This window comes from Vombatus ursinus, unplaced genomic scaffold, assembly GCF_900497805.2.
Source record: "Vombatus ursinus unplaced genomic scaffold, bare-nosed wombat genome assembly UNPS02014793.1, whole genome shotgun sequence".
NCBI lineage: Eukaryota > Metazoa > Chordata > Mammalia > Diprotodontia > Vombatidae > Vombatus > Vombatus ursinus.
Genome location: NW_020954571.1, coordinates 4643017 through 4664463, shown reverse-complemented (window position 1 = coordinate 4664463; position 21447 = coordinate 4643017). Strand labels below are relative to the sequence as shown.

Genomic DNA, 21447 nt, shown 5'->3' with positions numbered 1-21447 from the left:
AAACCATCCGATATATAGTTAACTGCCCTGAAATATGTCATGTGGGTAATTCTAAACAACTGCAAATCTGAGTTCAGACAAGCCTACAAGAGTGGGGCCTCCAAGGGCCTGAAGGCGGGCAGTAAAGTCTCTGCCATTTTGCTACCCATCAGCAGTCTAAACCTGCCGGGACCCATGCGCCCCCTGTGGCATGGCAGATCCTATTACCTGCAGCTGTGCGGGCAAGTCTATACTTCATTATATCAATAAGTGGGAAGACAACTCAAGTAGAAAAGAAAATTAGCAAGGACTAATGTATTAAATAGTTATTAGGAAGTGAGGAGTGGCTGGGAATAGACAAGGTCCAGAAGGGCTCTGGGGTGATGTTTTCCAGGATAAGACTGTTTATAAAGGCTCCAAGCCAGTCTCCAGATCCAGTCTTTTGTGTGTGCTGTTTGTCAATAGTTGCACGGCCTTTGTTCTGACACCAGGTTCCTGCCAGTTGCTGGTTCTCTAGACGGAAAAGGGAAATCAAAAGTCTACCAAGGGACCCATGATACTAAGCTACCCACAGACCTTCAGTCAAAGAAGGTAAATCACCACTCAGGATCACATAATTGTTACATTCCACAGGTAATTTCTGTGATGTGTTTTATTTATTACCCATGAGTTTCTGTTTTCAATGTTTTATTTTATTTCCAAAAAGGAAATAGAGAAAAAGAGAGTAAAGCAAAATGAGGCAGGGGTGGGGGGAAGCATATAAATATTCACAACTAACAGAAATTTCTCAACTCATCATGGTAATTTGATATAATAAACCTATTAAATACACCAGGAAAAGCTAGCAGCAAAGAAAGGTAGAAAAGATACCCTGTACTTCTTGCATCATTCCCAAATAGTATCCAGAGGCCTGCTAGGGCAACAAGCATATTGTTTTGACATTCTTAATTGTCTACTATAATTGTATTTATTGCTTAGTGCCATATACAATTAAAGCCCTATTCTGATATGGGGACACAGTAGTGTTCAGGATAGAGATCTATGAATGTGACATACACATTGAAAGAAAGTTAAATATGTTAGATGTCATTTTTTAAGGGGTAACGTGTGTGTGTGTGTGTGTGTGTGTATGACTTGGGGTGAAGGGAATTAAATCTTTTTCAAATCATTCCAGTAACTGGTGAATACTAGCATCAGGCCCATTTTAGAGAGCCTGATTTTAGCTGCTGCTGTTACCTGTTAATTAAAGGCTTTCTCCTTTCCTGAAATCTCATATTCCCACTGGTGCTATGGTAACACTGACACCAGAACTCTAAGATCAATAGGAAAATCAGTGCTTGAGATCATAAATATCCTATGGTCAGAATCACTGACATCCTTTGTACCATGCAGTAAATGTACTACAGGGGAAAAATCACACCCAGTTCCTCAAAATCCCCTCCATGATATGTTTGAGGAAGGGACAATTACCATGGTGCATCTTCATTTTTCATCACTGGCTACTCTGCAAAGTATGCCTTGGTACATACAGATTCTTTTTCTCATGTCTACATGAACCTCGAAGTTTGAGTGGTGGAAAATTGGCAGCATCTTTGCTTTGAGTTTCCGAATACAGTATTTTGAAGGTTAGCTTAACTTCACCTTTGTTACTAACTCCCTTTCATAAGCAATAAGCTGCTACTGAATGACCAGAAGTCTAACAACTGTCATTTTCTCTTGTTCCAATTTTGTCCTTCCAGGGTCTGACATGTCACAAAGCAGACAGCTGTGGAATGAGTCTACCGTAATTCTAAAGGGCAGCTTTAGAAAACCTCTTCCACCTCTATTTCAAACGGTTCTCAGACCACGTGGAGGATGGACGAGAGACAAAATACACACTGCATGGAAAAGATGAGATGAGGAAAATAAGAAGGGGCCTTAGTGTTTCTTAGGGAAAAGAGAGGAAACACTTTAGCGCTAACCACAGAAATCTTTCTGGATTTTCTGCCTTTGTACTAGAAGTCCAAAGAAAAATTCATAAGAAAGAGGTCCTTGTGAGCTTTTACATTTTAAATATTGCGCTTCTTGTACAGGAAACATTTAGTGGATCTGTGGGGGCCCAGGTAAAGACAGGCCCTGGGTCTAGTCAGTTGTCTTCTGTGTCTGGAGAAGACATTGCCCTTTTCAGCTCATCCTCAATAGGGAGCAGGGAGAAACACTCATATCTACAGCCCTAATACTAAAGTAGTAGCTTCACTCCAAGTGCCTTCCCAATCTGCCTCCCCCCATTCTGAGCTGGCTGAATATTAGTCTATAGGAGAACCAGGTTGAGATTTTCTCCAGCTCGTTGGTACCTTTGACCTTTGGTGGGGACTTCAGAGAGTTTTGCCAATACTCAAGATTTTAGTTGCTAAAGACAGACAGCTCAATCATAGTAAGTAAACCAGGGTATGAGTTAGGGAGTGAACCAGCCTCTGAAATGTGATCTATGTGGCTGGCAACAGAGACATAGGATTTCAGAGATGCAAAAGGCCTTGGAGAACACCTAGGTCAAATGCTTTATTTTGTAGGTATGGAAACTAAGGGGTAGCTAGCTGACTCAGTGGATAGAGTGCCAGGCTTAAGAGTCAAGAAGGTTCATCTTTGTGAGTTCAGATCTGGCTTCAGACACTTACTAGCTCTATGGCCCTGGGCAAGTCACTTAACTTGGTTTGCCTTGGTTTCCTCATCTGTCAAATGGCTGGAGAAAGAAAAGGCAAACCACTCTAGTCTCTTCACCAAGATAACACCAAATGGGGTCACGAAGAGTTGGCCATGACTGAAAATGATTGGACAACAACAAAAATGGAAACTGAGACCTCGCACAAGGAAAGGATTGACCTAAGTTCACAAAGCTATTCTCAGCGGCAGGGCAGGATCTATAACTCAAGTATTCTGATTGCAGTTCACTTCTTTTTCCACTACATCATAGGCCAGTCTCATTTTCTAGATATAACTGCTTGCTAGCTAGTACTTGTCCGTAATAAAGAGATGCCACCTGCTGCTCTGAGCAGCCAAAGTCAAAAGTAACATAGAGTTGGAAGGGACCTTAGCAATCATCCAGTACAACACCCTCACTGGATGAAGAAACAGTGGCCCAGAGAGATGAAGCAAGTTGCCTGAGATCATAGAGATAGTCAGTGACAGAACTAGGATGATATTTCAAAGTCAGTCAATTCAAGACAGAAATTAATCTTGGGTCCCAAGCAGAGGCAGAGGAGGAGAGGCAGAATAATTACAACAAAGATAATCTTGAGGAGATCAGGGGATGGGGTAGAAGGTTAGTAGTCTCTTTGCACAGCGCCTATTTATGCCAAAGAGAACGCCTAAAGAACCAGACTGTTGCTGTTGCTTTGGTTGGCTTCCCCACGCAAAGGGAATGGACTGAATAAAAATAATGGTTCTAGGAAGAATCTGTAAAACAAGGCAGCAAATGCTTTTGTTTGGATTATCATGTATGGCTTGTCCTCATTTTCTATTCTCTGTACTCTCTCTAGGTAACTTCATCTGCTTCCATGGCTTCAAGGACTAACTCTATGTGGATATCTACCTAATTTATATGCCCAGCCCTAACCTCTCTCTTAAAATCAGGCTCTTCATCACACGCTTCCTGCTGGCCATGTGAACCGAGTGGGCATTTCAAATTCAGTGAAACAAAAAATGAAGCTGATTATTTTCCCCCCCTTAACCCACTCTACCTCCAGGCTTCCACGTTACAGTCACTCAGGTTCAGAATCTCAGAATCATCCTGGACTCCTCCTTCTCCATAAGCCACGAAAGTCAGGCAGTTGTCAGATCTTGGATCTTGGGTCTTCATAACAACTCTAATACCCATCCCCTTCCCTCCTTTCATATGGCCTCCACTCAGCTGCAGGCCCTTATCATCTCTGTAAGGAGAACGGTAATAGCCTCCTAATTAGCCTCCCTGCTTCTACTCTTTCCCCACTTCCAAATAAGCCAAAATAATCTTCCTATAAGGCACAAGTCTAACTTTGTCACTTCCTGACTCAAAAATTTCAATGGCTCTCTCTTGCCCAGGCAACCAGGTGATACAGGTGATGCCTGGAGTCAGAAGACCTGACTTCAAATTTGACCTCAGATACCGTGTGACCCCAGGCACATCACTTAACTTCTGTTTACCTCAGTTTCCTCAACTATAAAATAAGCATAATAACAGCACCTATCTTATAAGATTGTTGTGTGGATCAAGTGAGATAATCTTTGTAAAGTGCTTGGCATAGTGTCTGGTACATAGTAAGTACTACATAAATGCTTATTCCCCTTCCTTCCTCTTCCCCTCCTAGGATAAAGCACAATCTCTTTTCCAAGTATTCAAGGCCCTCTACAATCCGGTTCCTACCTGTCGAGTCTTCTTTCATATTACTCGCCTACACACACTTTATGTTCTGGCCCTTCTGGACCACTAATTTTCCCCTAAACTTGACATTCAATCTCCCACTTTGGTGCTTTTTCTAGGTCATCCCTCATGTCTGGAATAATAATGATAATAACAGCAACATATATAATATATAATGATAGAGAGATAGATCTCTTAGGTTTGCGAAGCACTTTCTTCACAATAATGCATGAGGCAGTTTGTGAAAATTATTACTGCCATTATATTTGTGAGGAAACTGAGACACACAGAGGTTAACTTACGGGCCCTGAGCCACACAGCTAGTAAGTGTCAGAACTAGAAATGGAACCTTTCTCCTGACTCTGAGTTCAGTGCTCTATCTACTTACCATGACATTTACTCTCTTCTCCTCTCTGCTTCTCAAAAGCCTTATCCTCTTTCAAAGCTCAGTTCAAGTGCTTTTTCCCTGCCTAAAAACTTTCTCTGACCCCCACAGCTATTAGTGTTCTCTCTGCCTCTTCAAATTATCTGGAAAGAGTAAAGTGTAAGCTCCTTAAGGGCAGGAACTAATGCCTTTGCATACCAAGTACCTAGTGCCCTGCTTTGTACATATTAGGCAATTCCTAAATGTTTGTTGAATAGAATTGAAGTTACTAATGAATCAGTCAATTAGCAATTCCACACTTAGTATTGTCCTAGTTATCCTCTTCCTTTGCACATCACTTTGGGGGATATAGTAGGACCAACTCTTAGTCAAGTACCATTTGGGCTACATGGCCTCTGAGGACTGGTCCCACTGTGTGATTCACTAAAGCATTATTTGGCACTCAATCTAAACTACTGGCTCTACTCATTTCTTCATGGATAGGCCCCGTCTCCCATATCTTTCAACAACTCAATGAGCATTTAGTAAACACAATTTACAAGACATTATGTTAGATATTGGGGATACAAAGACAAAATAGGGTAAGGGAAAAGGAAAAGGAAGTCTGTGCCATTGAGGAATTTATCACCTATGAGGTGGGGGAGGGGAAGGATGGGGAAGATATAAATGCAAAATAATTTGAAGAGGGCGAGACCAATAAGAAGTAGGTGGATTTGAAAGGGCTTCTCACAGGAGTTAAGCCTTAAAGGACACCAATGACTGAGGAAGGAATGCATTTAAAGTCTGAGGGGCAGTCTGTGGAAAGACAGAGAAGCAGAAGATGATGTGACAAATCCATGCAACAGTTCCACTGGAATGTAATATGTATGAAGGGTAGTAATGTGAAATAAATCTGGAAAGGTAGCTGGAGCAAGACATAAAAGTTTTTTTTAATTTAATTTGGAAAATAAATTTATATTGATATTTAAAATTTTAAATCACCTAAAACTCTCACTTTTTCCCTCCCTCAACACTCTGTCAAAGAGCTATCCCTTATAAGAAAGGGGGGAAAGTGCAGCAAAACTAGGCAACTTATCAAAAAAGTCAGATGTTATAGTCAATATTCTACATCCATAGTCTCCTACTTATGCAAAGAAGAGGGCAACAGGGGAGATGTCTTCTTATATCTCTTCTTTGGGTCAAATCTTAATTATTGTAAATATTCTATATTTACTTCTAATCATTTTGCTGTTGATCCTTCCATTGCATCACTAAAATCATTGTGAATATTGTTTTCCTGGTTCTGTTTGCTTCACTCTGCATCAGTTCACATGTCTTTCCATGTTTCTCTATATTCATTATTATATTCATTTTTTCTTGTAGCACAATTACATTTACGTGCTGTAATATGTTTAGCCATTACCCAATTGATGGTTATCTACTTTGTTTCCAGTTCTTCGTTAAAACCAAAAAAATGCTACCACAAATATTTTAGTGTAGATGGAACCTTTCTTTTTTGTCACTGACCTCCTTGGGATATATGCCTAGCAGCAGAATCTCTGGATCAAAGGGCATGGACATTTCAGTCACTTTGGCATAATTCCAAATTCCTTTAAAAGAATGGTTGGACCAATCCATAGGACTATCAAAAATGCATCAGCTGTGTCATTTTTTCCACAATCCCTCCAAAACTGGCTCTACTCATCTTCTGTCATCTTGGTCAATTTGCTGGGTATAAGGTAAAATGTCAGTGTTATTTTGATTTGCATTTCTTTTATTATCCACAATTCAGAGCACTTTCATTTGGTTAATAGTTTGCAATTTGAAGGGCTTTTCTAACCAACATTTTGACACAGGGCAAGAACTAGGGTGAAGACCATTTGAGTGGAGAAAGAGATAGGTACAAAAAATGTGGCGATAGGAGCAGTTAGGCTGCACAGTGGATAGAATACTGGCCCTGGAGTCAGGAGGACCTGAGTTCAAATCTGACCTCAGATCAAATACTTGACACTTACTAGCTGTGTGACCCTGGGCAAGTCACTTAACCCCATTTGCCTTAAAAAAAAAAAGTGGAGATAGAACTGATGTGTCTTAGCAACTAACTAGACATCAGAGGTGAGAGAGAAGGTGAAGAGGTGGGAATTGTGAATCTAGGAAACTGGATGGGAGGGTGGTGGTGGCCTCAACAAAAATTGAGAATTTGGGGGGTGTGGGGAAACAATTAGTATTTACATTTAAATGTTCTTCAATTAACAGATATTTACTGAATGCCTAGTAGGTATATGCCACAAGACTCATCTCACTGGGTTGTGAAGATCAAATGAGATAATGTATATAAAGTGCTTTTCAAACCTCAAAGTATCTTATAAATGTCAGTTATTATTATTACCATTATTACGTGTCAGGTCAATCAATCAATAAGCATTTATTAAATATGTGCTATGTGCCAGGCTATGGGGCTACAAAGACAAAACTGAAATAATCCTTGCCTTCATAACATGTGCCTATATAGGTATATTCAAAATGTATACAATGTAATATTTGGCGGGGGGGCAGAAAACACTAGCACCTGGAGGTATTAGGAAAGGCCTCATGTAGAAGGCAGTGCTTAATACAAGTTTGAAAGAAACTAGGGATTCTAAGAGGCAGAGGAGAGGAACGAATGTGTTCCAGGAATGTGTGGAAGCCCAAAGATGGGACATGGAGCTTTGTGGGTGAAGAACAAAAGGTAGGTTGGTTTGACAGGCCCATCGTATTTGTAGAGGAGAGTAATGTATAATAAAGCTGGAAAGGTAGGTTGGAGCCAGGTTGTAAGGGGCTTTAAATGGCAAGCAGAGGAATCTGAATTTGATTCTAGAGATAATAGGAGCCACTGGAGTTTACTGAGCATGAGTGAGAGCGACATAGTCAGACCTATGCTTTAGGAAAATCACATTGGCAGTTGTATGGAAAATAATTGGAGGGAAGAAATTTGAAGTACAGTAAAAACTTATGAGATTAATGCAATAAGTCAAAGCAAGGGTTGATAATGGCCTGATCTAGGTGGTAGCAGGATGAATAGGGAAAGGGGGATGGATACAAGAAATATTGTGGAGATAGAATCGACAAGACTTAGCAACTGATTAGAAATGTGGGGCAAAAGAGAATGCAGAGACAAAGATGACTTTGAGATTGTGAACCTCAATGGCTACAAGGATGAATAGTACTAATGAAGTGAAGAAGAAAAGTGAGTTTTGGTGAAAATATAAGTTTGAAATTTCTACGGCACATGCAGTTCAAAATATCCAACAGGCAACTGATGATGTAAGACTGGAGTTGAGGAGAGAGACTACAAGTGAATATCTGAGAGTTATCTATATAGAAATGACAATTGAACACATGGGAGTTAATGTAGTAACTATGATAGCTTATGGAGAAATAATAGAAGAGGGCACAGTACAGATCTTTGGGGTTCGCCCACAATTGGGGGGGAGGCATGGATAATGGTCCAGAAAAGGACAGTGAGAAGGATCAGTCAGACAGGCAAGAGGAGAACCCAGAGAGAACCAGTTTCACAAAAAGCAGTGTTTTCTCCCAGAAAGGTGAGAGTATCTAAGAGGTCAATAGGATCAAATGCCGCTGAGATACCAAAAAGGATGAAAATTGAGAAAATGCCATAAAATTTCAAAATTAAGGCATACTGATAACTTTCTAGAGAGCAATTTCAGTTGAGTTACAGGATCAGAAGCCACATTGCAAAGGGTTGAGAAAGTGAGTGAGAGGAAAGGAAATGGAAGCAATCAAAGTAGAATTTTTTCTAGGAATTTGATTGTGGAAGGGAAGATAGATATAGCATAACAACTTGAAGGGACAGGAGGATATTCTTACTGAAGTTGCCCCCCTCCTCTCCAGGAGCTGTCTCACAGCTTTGGCACTCATAGCTTTGAATTTGATTGTGGAAGGGAGGATAGATATAGCATAACAACTTGAAGGGACGGGAGGATATTCTTACTGAAGTTGCCCCCCTCCTCTCCAGGAGCTGTCTCACAGCTTTGGCACTCATAGCATTGAATTTGATTGTGGAAGGGAGGATAGATATAGCATAACAACTTGAAGGGACAGGAGGATATTCCTACTGAAGTTCCCCCCCTCCTCTCCAGGAGCTGTCTCACAGCTTTGGCACTCATAGCTTTGAAGGTTAAATCCCTGTGATGTTGATTACTCTCATAGACTCAAAAGTATTCCATGGGTCTGTAGTCATAAAACTATGGTTCCCAAGCCCCCACCAGTAAGCTTACCTTTAATAGTCACCAGTAGATATAATTAGCTCACAGGAAAGACAGTAAAAAGAGCAGCTACAAATCATTCTCCTCCACCAAAGCTTGTCCACAAATACATATGGTGTTCATGGGAAGAGTCAGCACATAAACTTGGAATAAAATAGTAGCAAGTCAAGCATGTAGGGAACACGTAGCTAAAGCAACTCAAGCTTCTTCTCAGGGTATCCTGACACTGCTACCCCTTAGGTGTGGCCACTTTTCGGTGTGGATCACTCATCTGGGCCCCTTGAGTCTACTCCTCTCCACAGCTCAACTCCTGACTTCCAGGTTTCTTGAATCCACAGTTGACCTCATCTCTGCTGCCAGAGGTCAACTTCTTTGAAGGTGTTTCCTGTCCCCAACTCTCTATGTCTCGGTCTCTGTCACTCTCTGTCTTTGCACCCTTCTGGATTTGGTGTAGCTGCTGGATTTTGGAGTACTGGGCAAACAGCTGTACCATGAGATACCATGGCCAATACGGGGAGGATGGAAAGAAAATCCTGCCCTTTCTTCTCTCAGGCAGAGACTCAGTGGTCATACTCTACAAAGTTGCTCCCAGCTTCTGTTCTTTAACCAATAGGAGGTCTAGCAGACTTACCATTTAAAAGCCAACCCAGGTGTATCCAGTCTTTATTCAGTAAATGGCCAAATGCCCATAACTCCATTAGGGGAATTTCTTCAAACTTTGTAAAAGATAACGTGTCACAAACACATTTTGCATTGATTTTTAACAAATTAACACCTTGTTAGCTCTGTTATCTACCCTTCATTTTCTGTGATTATAACAACTAGGCTGGGAGAGAAGGGAAGAAAACTAAATTCTTCCTGGATGGGGAGACCTGAGTCTCCTGTAACATTTCAAACTCATTATATTTCTCCTTAAACCCATGTCTCTTCCAAACTTCCTTTTTACTACCTATTTTTTAGGGGGAGGTGAGGCAATTGGGGTTAAGTGACTTGCCCAGGGTTACACAGCTAGTAAGCATCAAGTGTCTGAGGCCGGATTTGAACTCAGGTCCTCCTGACTCCAAGGCCAGTGCTCTACCCACTGCATCACCTAGCTGCCCCTTTCCTTTTACTATCAAGGCACCATTATCCTCCAATTCATCCAGGTTTGTAATCTCAAGGTCATCCTCAACTCTGAACTCTGCTTGTTTATAGGCAAGTAGCAAGAAAGGGGGGGGGGAGAGGGAGAGGGGGGGAGAGAGAGAGAGAGAGAGAGAGAGAGAGAGAGAAGGAGGGAGAAAGAGAGACAAAATAACTATCTGTAGGGACAGTCTGATAAGAGGAGATAGGAGGGAACAGGACCAAGAGTTACACACAGGAGCAAGTAGGTGGCACAGTGGATAGAGCGCTGGCTCTCAGCATCTAGTCAGCAAGACCCAAGTTCAAATCTAACCTCATATACTTTTTAGGTATGACTCCCAGCAAATCACTTAACCCTGATTACCTCCCCCAAATAAACAAACAAAAAACAGTTACACATAGAAGAGCTGGCCTTAGCAAGGAGAAACATTACCTCTTCTTTAGAAACTATAGACAGAGAGAATGGGGGATGAAGTCAAGGAGTTTTGCGATTCAGAGAAAAAAAAGAGAGAGCATATTGTGAATGACCTTTATTTTTTCAGCGAAGCATAAAACAATGTCCTCAGATGAGAAAGGTAGAGGGAAAGGGTGATGTGAGAGGCCTGAAGAGAGAAGAGAAAGTTTGGAACATTTGCACTAAGGAGTTTGATTTGAATGAATGGAAAAACATTAAGTTTTTACTATATTTTAGTCACTGTGCTATGCAATGTAATATAAATAAAAAGGAGAGATAATCTCTGCTCTCAAGAAGCATTCTAATAGGAAGAGATAACACATTTGGGAAATCATGGCAGGACAAGGGTGAACTCCCAGGGATAATGAATGGAGCCACAAGACAAGTAAATGTCACCTTTTGCAGAACCAAGCATTGACCTGATTGTTGCTCCCAGATCAAGAGGCAGAAAGAATAGAGTAAAGGGATATTTTGGGGGCATGGTAGGAAGTTGGCTTGGTTAGGCAGCTGGGGCCAACTAGATCTAGTGAGCACTAACCAAGCAGCAGAGCTTCAGGGTGGCAGCTGGAGGTCAGGTTAGAAGCATGGAGAGACAAGAGTGGTAGTATTAGGCTAAATGTCAGGAAGAAAGCTTGATAGAGAATCAAAAAAGTAAAAGAATTGATGTGGGGCACCTAGTTGAAACTAAACATATAAATTTGTAGCAGACTCAGTCAGCAAGGTTACATGACTTCTTCCAACACCACTTTGCAGTGGAGAAAAGACAGACACCAGGAACAATCCAGGGTTGGGGTCTGACAAGCCAGGAGTAGTGATAGGACAAAAGAAAGGATTTGAGAGTGCAGAATAATGTGGAGTTGAACTGGTACTAAAAGGTTGAGACTTGGAAGGAAGGAAAGTAAAACCAAAGAAGAGGTGATGGCCCAGGGAAGCACTAGTGGAGAAACTGGAGATCCCGGTGAGGACAAAGAATAGATTTAGGAGAAGGCATAAGGGAATAGGTATTAATAGGAGGTTTTGGTCAGATAAAGGCATTTCAGAATTCATGATAATTCTATGGTATAGTTGTAAATGATGGGAAGATCATGGATGTGACTGTCCTTGTATTTTGCTATGTTAAAGTTTAAAAAAAGAAAAAGGACATCATGGAAATCGAGGAGGTCCTTTGTTAGATACTAAAAGAGACTGGGGTGCAGTGGAGAGGGTTTTAGATTAAGAGTCAGAAGACCTGGTTCAAGTTCTGTCATTTATTGCCTGGGTAACCTTAGAAAATCCACTTAACATCACACAAGGCTTCAACTTTGTCTTTTATCTGTAAAATGTTGGATTCTGTGACCTCTAAAGTCTTTAAATCTGGTATCCTATCCCAGCACTTCTTAAACTGTGGGTCTCGACCCATATGGAGTCCCATAATTGAATGTTGGGGTTGCAAAAAATTTGGCAACAGTAAAAGGTTTCTGAACGTGCCCAAAAATTAATTCAAAATCAAATGTTTAATGAATCCGAGGTGTGTCTGGCAACGTCTGCCCGTGTTGCATGGAGCAACTACACTGCAGCCTTGGTTCTGAACACACCACATGCATACTTTGCAGTATACATGCCGTTACGCCATGCAACGCCAACCCAGAAACACCTCGGCTCAGATCGAAGACTATTGTGTGTTATGAAATGCAGTGTTTTTATTGCATATACAAAATAGTTAAATGAATTTTGGCTTGGGATTAGGACAGAATTTCAAAATTTCTGAAATGGCCCTAAACATACTTCTGCCATTTTGCACTATGTATTTATTTGAAGTGGCATTCTCAGCATTGACTATTATAAAATTAAAATATTGCTCAACTCTGAAAAAAGTTGAAGATGCTCTACATCTTGCAGTATCAAATATTCTGCCAAGATTTAATTCTTTTTTTTTTTTGCAAGGCAAATGGGGTTAAGTGACTTGCCCAGAGTCACACAGCTAGTAAGTGTTATATGTCTGAGACCAGATTTGAACTCAGGTCCTCCTGACTCCAGGGCCGGTGCTCTATCCACCACGATTTAATTCTTTATGTAAAAATAAACAAGCACATTCATCGCAGTAGTATTCAAGTTCACTTTTGTCTTTAATAAGTGGTAAAATTATATGTATACCAAAGTATTGTTTTAAAATAAATTTCTTTATGATTTGTTATGAATAAATGTTTGATTTGTATACCTATTTTATATACCTATATACCTGGGGTCACATAAAAATTTCTTCAGCAAAAAGGGATCACTAGTGGAAAAAGTTTAAGAAGCCCTGTCCTATCCTACATAGATATATATAGTTCAAGATAGACTATAAGTGTACCTAAGAGATATAAACCGGGCAGCTAGGTGACAGTATCAGACAGCGTGCCAAGCCTGGAGTCAGGAAGATTCCTCTTCCCGAGTTTAAATCTAGCCTCAGACACTTACTACCTGTGTGACCCTGGGCAAATCACTTAACCCTGTTTGTCTCAGTTTCCTCATCTGTAAAATGAGCTGGAAAAGAAAATGGCAAACCACTCCAGTATCTTTGCCAAGAAAGGTCCTAAACAGGGTCATGAAGTGCTGGACACAATGGAAAAACACCTAACAACAACAAAAAGAAGTATAAAGTCCTGTGAACACTCCAAGGATTAGGGAAGTGTTTCTAGCTGGGGTCATAGGGGCAAGATATGGGAAGGCTCCATGTTTTATATGTATTAACATGCCCAACACAGTGGGCATCACAGTGACCTATTCATAGTGATGGTGATATGGTCTTATGGTACTCTCAAGGATATGACAAAACAGTTGTGAAGACAGGACTAGAACACATTAAACAGTGAACAACAGAAGACTATGAAGAATATGAGTGTTAAATTGCAAGTGAGAGAAATAATTATTAAATAATCAATTATTGGGAAGATCCAAGGTTTTTTCCCCCTCATTTCCTCATTCTCTACAAAGTCAAAATAGCACCTGAAGGACATCACTGATAATGAGATTAGATTAACTTTCTCCTCAATCTTGTTCAGACCCCACCCAAGTGGGGAAGCTCATTCTGTTCCACTCAGGCTTGAGTGGGTGGATAGACAGATCCTTTATCTAGATTGCCTGGGTTGGGGGTGGTCTGGAAGTGAAAGTGACATAATCAAAGTCCTTGTCCTGCAGCTCCTCATTAGACCCATTAGAATAGGTCCACCTCTCATTATAATATTCATTCTTCTCATTAATTGTTAACCAATCAGAGTTAATTATAGCCTGTCTCCAATATTCATTCTTCCAAGGGCATATAAGCATCAATAAGCCACCATGATCGGTCTTTGGCATTTGAGAGTGCCACTGATCCCTTTTATTAATTACCCACTAGCAATAATTAATAAAATTATTAATTACCCACTAGCAATAATTAATAAAATTATTAATTACCCAGAAACTATGTCTCTCAAACTTTTTATATGTCACACATAGCACCACAGGGATTCAGAGAAGAGATAAATGAGGATTAGACTGGTCAAAGAAGGCTCCATGGAGGAGGTGAGCTTGAAGGATGAGTAGGATTTGATTAGGTAGAAGGAAGAGAAAGGTATTTCAGGGAGAGAGGCATGATGACATGAATGAATGCCGTGAGCTCGGAAAGAGAATAGTATATAGGGAGCCTGACCTACCAGGGCAGATGTTTGATTTTAAAATAAGAAGTTGAATACATAGTGCAGGATCAGGATTACTAAGAAAGATATTGACAAATCCAGCACTACTTGCATACCAGCCATATCATGGAAAAACCACTGGTACTGCAGTTAAGGAAGCAGAGTTCAAATCCTGCTGTTCATATGTAGTAATACTTACTACACATGTGACTTTAGGCAACTGACTTATTGTCCCTGGGACTCAATTTTCTTATCTATAAAATGAAAGGACTCTACTAGTTGACCTCTAACATCCCTTACACCTCCAGATTTGTGATTCTGTCCAGTTCCTTTAATTAAAAAGAAGGGGGGTTCTTTTTTTTCTCATGAAATACAGCCCCTCTATAGCCCCTTTGTGTAGCATAAAAACTGCAAAACCTATTTAATGTCTCCTTAGCTTTTTTGGGTCATCATTTTCCAGTCAGGCCTGAGGAAACCAAGATGATGTAACAGGAGTAAAGAGTGATTATGGATGCCAAAACCACTTTCTATTTTAAATGGAGATACAAAGCTGGTCACCCCCAAAGGACTGAACTGCCATCTGCAGAGCATATTGACAGTGCAGGAATCTAATCTATCACTAAGAGTGAATAAACATATCTGAGATTTTTGGCTCAGAAATTCTACCCAGCGTTTGGCACTTCAAACTGCTGCTTTCTTCGTTGCTAGTGGCCATAATTTAGAAAAATATTTCTTGCCCAACTACTGTACCTTCCAAATTTTTAAGTGATCATGCACTCACAGCACCACCTAGGAGTAAAACTGTAAAATACACAGGATTAGGGACTTAGTTGGCCTCTTCAATAAGAGCAAGCCTTGGGGACCCAGGGGGAAAAACAGGAAGAAGGAAGACCGAAAGAAAAATGTCTTTCCATGGAGAGACCACAGAGCAGAGGAGCTCAAACTGGTGTGTGAGGAAGAGAAAGAAAGTTATAGGAGACAGGAATAATAAAGGAAAGTGTACCTGAGATGAAAAAAAAAATGGAAGGTGGGAATGGGGGACCAAAAAGAAGAGGAAAAAAGAAACATTTTAAGAAAAGAGAGTTTAAAAGGGAGGGACGAGAATCCAGTTTGGCTTTAAGTTTGGGAGGTAGAAACCTGTGGTTTTAGAGAGAAATGCAATAATCCAGGTACTAAAGGATACCCTATTCAGTGAGTGTCCAGAATGTTGCAAGCATGCAATTAATGTGAACTTACTACTGCAATGAGTTCAGCAGACATTGCCCACTGTGAGCCATTGTTGGTGGGGAGGAATCTGTTGTTTTGGCACAATCAGTGACTGGCTTTGGGGAAGGAAAAGAGGAGAGTTATTGAAATGAAGAGCAGGGTAGAAATCTTATTGGACAGGGCACTATTTCCTAATTATGGTGGCTTGACACAAAAGCAGACTGACCTGGAACTTTGTGGCTCTCTGGTTGTCTTTAACAGCTATCCCAGAACCAATGCCCATGGAGTACAGAGCCAGCTCCCTGAACAGTAAGGAGAAAGCTCGTGGCAAATTCTCTGTCCCTGGGGTTACATTAAGCAGCCACAGATACACAGTCTTCTCCAACTGCCATTAGAATCTGCTATCCTCCAAAGCTCTGGACCCGGCTGTTAAAGGGATAGTGCTCTTGGCAAGGGGCCTTTTCGGGAATCTGACCTACAGTTACCATAGAGATAAATGCTTTGGTACTTCAAAGGATCCATGCAGTGACTCCCTCCACCAATGTATACTGCAACCCCTTCACAATGTAGTAAAAGGTCTTGAGGCAGGAAGATTGTTATGTTGCAGCCAAGTTGGTAATACAACCATAGATTTAGAGGTAGAAGAGTCATCAGAGGTCATCTAGTCCAACCCCCTAATTTTACAGATGAAGCAATGGAGGCACAGGGAAGTTAAGTAACTTCCCAAGGTCAGAAAGGTAATGTTAGACATGGGATTTAATCCCAAGTTTTCTAACAAGAGGCAGGGAGAACTCTTCCAGGTGTATCATGCTCTTTGCCCTTAGCTGAGCTAATCCTCTGGAAGCAAATCCAAAGCATCTCCAACTTGGTTGGACCTACCAGAGTTCTTGAGTCTTTGAGAACCCAGTGTCACCTCTATCTATACTATGAAGGATCAGAGGAGCACTTTAATGGGTGGCTCAGTGGATAGAGAGCTGGACCCGGAATCAGGAAGACCTAAGTTCAAATCTGGCCCCAGATACTTACTAGCTGTGTGATGCGGAGCAAATCACTTAACCTCTGTTTGCCTTAATCCACTGGAGAAGGAAACAGCAAACCACCCCAGTATCTCTGCCAAGAAAATGGACAGAATGGTCCACAGGGTTACGAAGAATCAGACGTGACTGAACAACAACAACAAATCATAACAATAATATAATATCTTGGCTACCTTATAGTACCTTCTTCCCCTCCCCTCCCAAGGGAATTCAAAACATTTATTGAGTTTGATATTCTGCCCTTTGGTGGAATATTTACTGCCAAAGCACAACACATGAATGTACTTTAAGAAAAAAAAAGGCAAAAGTGTTATGGAAGTGTAAAGTATTGTTGCTGTCTTCCAAGTCTACTTCTGTGAAACTGTTCTTGACTAGCCCATGCCATCCCATCTCTTAACTTATGTCGCAATTTATAATTTGTAACACTTACGTCAGAAGAGACCATTTGACACAAAGGGTCATAGGACATTTGAGAAACCACTTCCTTTGCAGTTGTTGACCCTGCTCAGGTGGAACCAGGAAATAGCAATATCTGACACTCTCTTGATATATCCACCATCTGCCCCTTACAAATATTCACTCATAAGGCTCAAAAGTAAGGCAGCAAACAAGCATTTATTAAACTCGTACATTGTGCTAAGTACTTTACAAGTATTATCTCATTTGATCCTCACAACAAGTGTGGGATTTATGTGTTGTTATTATTATTTAATGTGCTACTATTATCCCTATTTTACAGTTGGGGAAACTGAGACAGGCAACAGTTAAGTGACTTATCCAAGGTCACCAGCTAGTAAGTATATGAGGCTGGGTACACAGTTTTTCCTGACTCCAGGCCCAGCACTTTATCCACTGTATTACTTAATTACCTCTTTCAAAACAGAAAAAGTTTTATTTATAAATTACAGGAAAGTTCTAGAGAATAAATAATGAAATACATCTGAAATACATTCTCATCATGGGGGAAGGAGGAAGGTGCTGCCAGGGCACAGTATTGTATACACTGTGAGAGGTGTTCACTATATCAGATATTTTTAATAGTTTTTTTTTCTTCATCACAATTGATCGATCAACAAGCATTACTAAGCACTATGTGTTAGGCCCTCCTCTAAGTGCTGGGGATCATGTCCTCAAGGAGCTTGCATACTAATGAGAGAAGACAATGTATACACATACAGACACTTACAGAATATGTACAAGGCAAATACAAAGTAGCTTTTGGAAGAGGTGCATTGGCAACTGGAAGACCAGGAAAGGCCTTGTGAAGAAAGTGGCACTTGAGTCCTGAAGGAAACTAAAGGGCAGCAGTGAGGAGGGAAGGCATTCCAGGCATGGGGGATCACTAGTGCAAAGGCACTAGAAACGGGAGACTGAGTACCATATGTATGGAATAGAGTAGGTAAGGGAATATGTGTGTGTGTACATATGTACATATATATACATGTATATACATGTATATATACATGTATATATATGCATATACACACACAAATAACTTACTATGGGCCAGGCACTATGCTAAGTGCTTTACACATAATTTATCATTTGGTCCTCACAAGCTGTTATGATCCCCATTTTACAGTTGAAGAAACTGAGACAGAGGATAAATGATAGCCCAGGATCACACAACTAGTTAATGTCTGAGGCCGTATTTGAACTCAGATCTTCCTGGCTACAAGCCCAGTGCTTTCTGACTGTGCCAAGAACTGCCAAGTAAGCTAGTATAAGTGGATTTTAGCATACAAGACAAGGGAGGGAAGGCAGGAAGGGGCCAGGTTGTGAAGAGCTTTAAAAGTCAAATAGGAAAGTTTATATTTGATCCTTAAGGTAAGAGGGAGTCACTAGATTTTTGCTCAGTAAGGGGGTGACGTGATCAGGCCTGCCTTTTATGAAAGGGAGCTATAGGGAGGATGGAGTGGAATAGGGAGAGGCTTGAGGCAGGGAGAAAGAATAAGAGGCTAGTGCAGTAGCCCAGGTAAGAGGAGATGGGGGCTTAAACTATCTGTGAGTGTAGGGGACAAGACTTATGTGAAATATGTGCTGGAGACAGAATTGACAAAATTTGGCGATTGATTGGATATTTAGAGTGAGTGAGAGTAAGGAGGGGAAAGACAGCTCCTAGATTGTGAACATGGATAACTTAAAGGATAGTGGTATCCTTTAGAGGAACAGGGAAATTTGGGAGAGGTGTGAGTTGGGGGGGGCGGAAAGATAATGTAATGAAATCTGAAATCTGTCACTAGCCATCCATTCCTGAGCATCTTGCACACCTCACTCTGCCCCACCCAAAATGACAATCAGGGAAACAGGCCTCTCATTCACCAGTCACCGCCCCATTCTTGAATCCCGTCCCTTACAGAGAACATATCACGACCTTAACCTTTCCATGGGTGGAACTCCTACCCTGGGACCCTACTGTCCTGAATGGTGAGTACCTCACATGGACTACTATCTCAGGCCAGGCCAACCCCAGAAAAGCTTCCCTTTATACTCAGGCCATCTTCTCACCATCTCTCTTGCCTCTGACAACTTGCCCTTCCTCCCTTCCCCAGTTTCCCTTTCTAGTTCAAGAACTAGAATGAATCAAAATCAATATTGCCATTGCTACTGGAAAGGGTTCATCAATCTACTCCGGCAATGGTTCCACTCATTATCCCCATAACTTTCCAAACCATAAAAATCCTTTTCTGGCCTCAACTCCCCTTTATATGTAATCTCCTATTAGAATGCAAGCTCCTTGAGGGCAGGAATTCTTGCTTATCAAGTTGTCAATTAAACTCCACATACCAACTACATAGGAAGGTATCAGAAATTCTCCCCATATATTGGGTAAAAATACATATGGAGGATTGAGACTATGTTATTAAAGGGAAATCCCAAGGGAGTCCAAGCTTGCTTAGTAATATACCCTATGTTGGGAAAGGGTATTTCCCAACATGGGTTAGGTTCCAACTAACCAGTCTAAGGATGTTGTGTGAGAGGGTTAAAACATGTAGAAATACTACAGAGGAAGTAAGGGAGGGACCTTGGCTTCCATCTAGTCCAATCCTCTTATATTACAGAATAAATAAACAAACTGGGGAATACATAGAGAAAGTGACCATATAAATCAAGTGACAAAGCCAGAACCAAAATCCACACTCCTAGCTGTGTTCTTTCCACTATGCCATACTGCCTCCCCTAACTTAAATTTTAAATAATAATTTGGGAGAGCCATAAATTCTTAGAAATGCTCAGAAATACTCATCTGATGCTGTGAACAGAAGAGAAACATTAGTTGTGTGGCCACCTAAAGTCAAATTCAACACATCCAAAATAAAGCTTATTATCTTTTCCCCTATCCCTAAATCTTGTCCCTCCTCCAAATTTCCCTCAGGTTCCACCATCTTCCTAGTGGCCTATATTTGTAATTTGAAGTAACAACTGATTCTTTTTTCTCTTTTACTCCCAATCCCTTAATATCCAACCAGTTCCCAAAACTTGTAGATTGTACATCCATTAACATCTCTCATATGCATCTTCTTTAATTTGGCACCCTCACCTTAATTCAGGCCTCTTGATTGGAGTATTATTACAGTCTCCTAATTGATCTCACTGTATCCAGTCTCTCCATTGCAAAGTGGTACAGTAGAAACAATACTGGTTTTGAAGTCAGCCATAAATTAACTTGTTCTACTGTAGTCAAGTCGGTTTACTTCTCTGGGCCTCAGTTTCTTTGTCTGAAAAATGAACAGGTAGATTAGATGATCGCCGAGGTTTTTTCTAGCTATATATGGTCCTTCTGTAATCTATTCTCCACATACCTACCAATCTAAACTTGCTAAGGCACAGGTATGACCATGTCTCTCCTCCACTCAAAAACTTTCATTGGCTCCCCATTGCTCCTGGGATAAGATATGAACTGCTCAGACTGACATTCAAATGCCTTCTACAATCTGGCTCCTATCTACTTATCCAGCTTTATTTCTTATTCCTTGCTAAATAAACTATATGTTCTAGTCAAACTAGCTAATTTCTGAACTTGGCATTTTATTTCCAACCTCAGTGCCTTCTGACAGGCCAGTTCCTCTCCTCTCCCTTCCCATACCCCACAGTTGCAATAATAGTAATAATGATATACATATATATGTACATATATATACACATATATAAACACATACATATATACACATATATATTATACATACACATAAATCACATTAAGGTTTCCAAAGCAATTTCTTCACATCAACCCTATAAGATAGGTAGTGATGTATTATTAGCCTAATTTTACAGATCAGGAAATCAATGTACAGCAGCATTAAGTGTCTTGCCCAGGGTCACCAGAGTTAGTAAGTTTCAGAGATAGGAACTTAAAATTATCTCCTTATTCCCAGTGCAATACTCTCTCCACTACACCATGAAGTTCACCCCTTCCTTATTTCTATTTCTCAGAAGATACATACATAGATACGTACTTATACACACAAATGTGTATGTATATATATGCATGTATAGTTTGTATGTATGCTCCAAATTTTTTTACATTACTAAAATTTAAAACTGCACTAAGACTTTTGGGACTTTCTGTAAATACACATGCACATGAACTCACACACATAACACACAGCCCTCCCCCCCGCCGCAGTCTGTCTGTCTTCTCTGTCTCTCTTTCCCCCCCTTCCCTCTCTCTCGGTCTGTCTCTGTCTCTCGGTGTCTCTGTCTCTACCTCTCTCTCATAATTCGTGTACCCACTCCTGCTCAATTGATCTCTAAGGTCCCTTTCTGGTCAAAGACTCAAAAGAACAAGTCACTTCTCTCCGAACTTCGTTTTGGTCATCCGTAAAACGAGGGGTTTGAATTAGACGACGTCTAAAGTCTCTTTCCTACTGCGCCATAAAGACGCAGTGAGAGCACGCTAGCTAAGCGTTTAAGAAGTTTAAGGTATCTGAGAAACTGGGCCTTCGTGGCTCGCCGTAGCCCATTTCGGAAACAGCCCGGTATTGTGTCCCTGCTCCCTCCTCCCTCTCC

General features: G+C 40.8%; 1 long non-coding RNA gene across 1 annotated transcript; it reads right to left on the bottom strand.

The window, feature by feature from the left end:
• Nucleotides 1-267: 267 nt before the first annotated feature.
• On the bottom strand, nt 268-16462 carry LOC114048389. Its single transcript, XR_003569748.1, has 3 exons — nt 16427-16462; nt 15431-15516; nt 268-492 (listed from the first exon to the last, which is right to left on the bottom strand). It is a non-coding gene; the product is annotated as an uncharacterized LOC114048389 (long non-coding RNA).
• Between the last annotated feature and the right edge of the window lie 4985 nt (nt 16463-21447).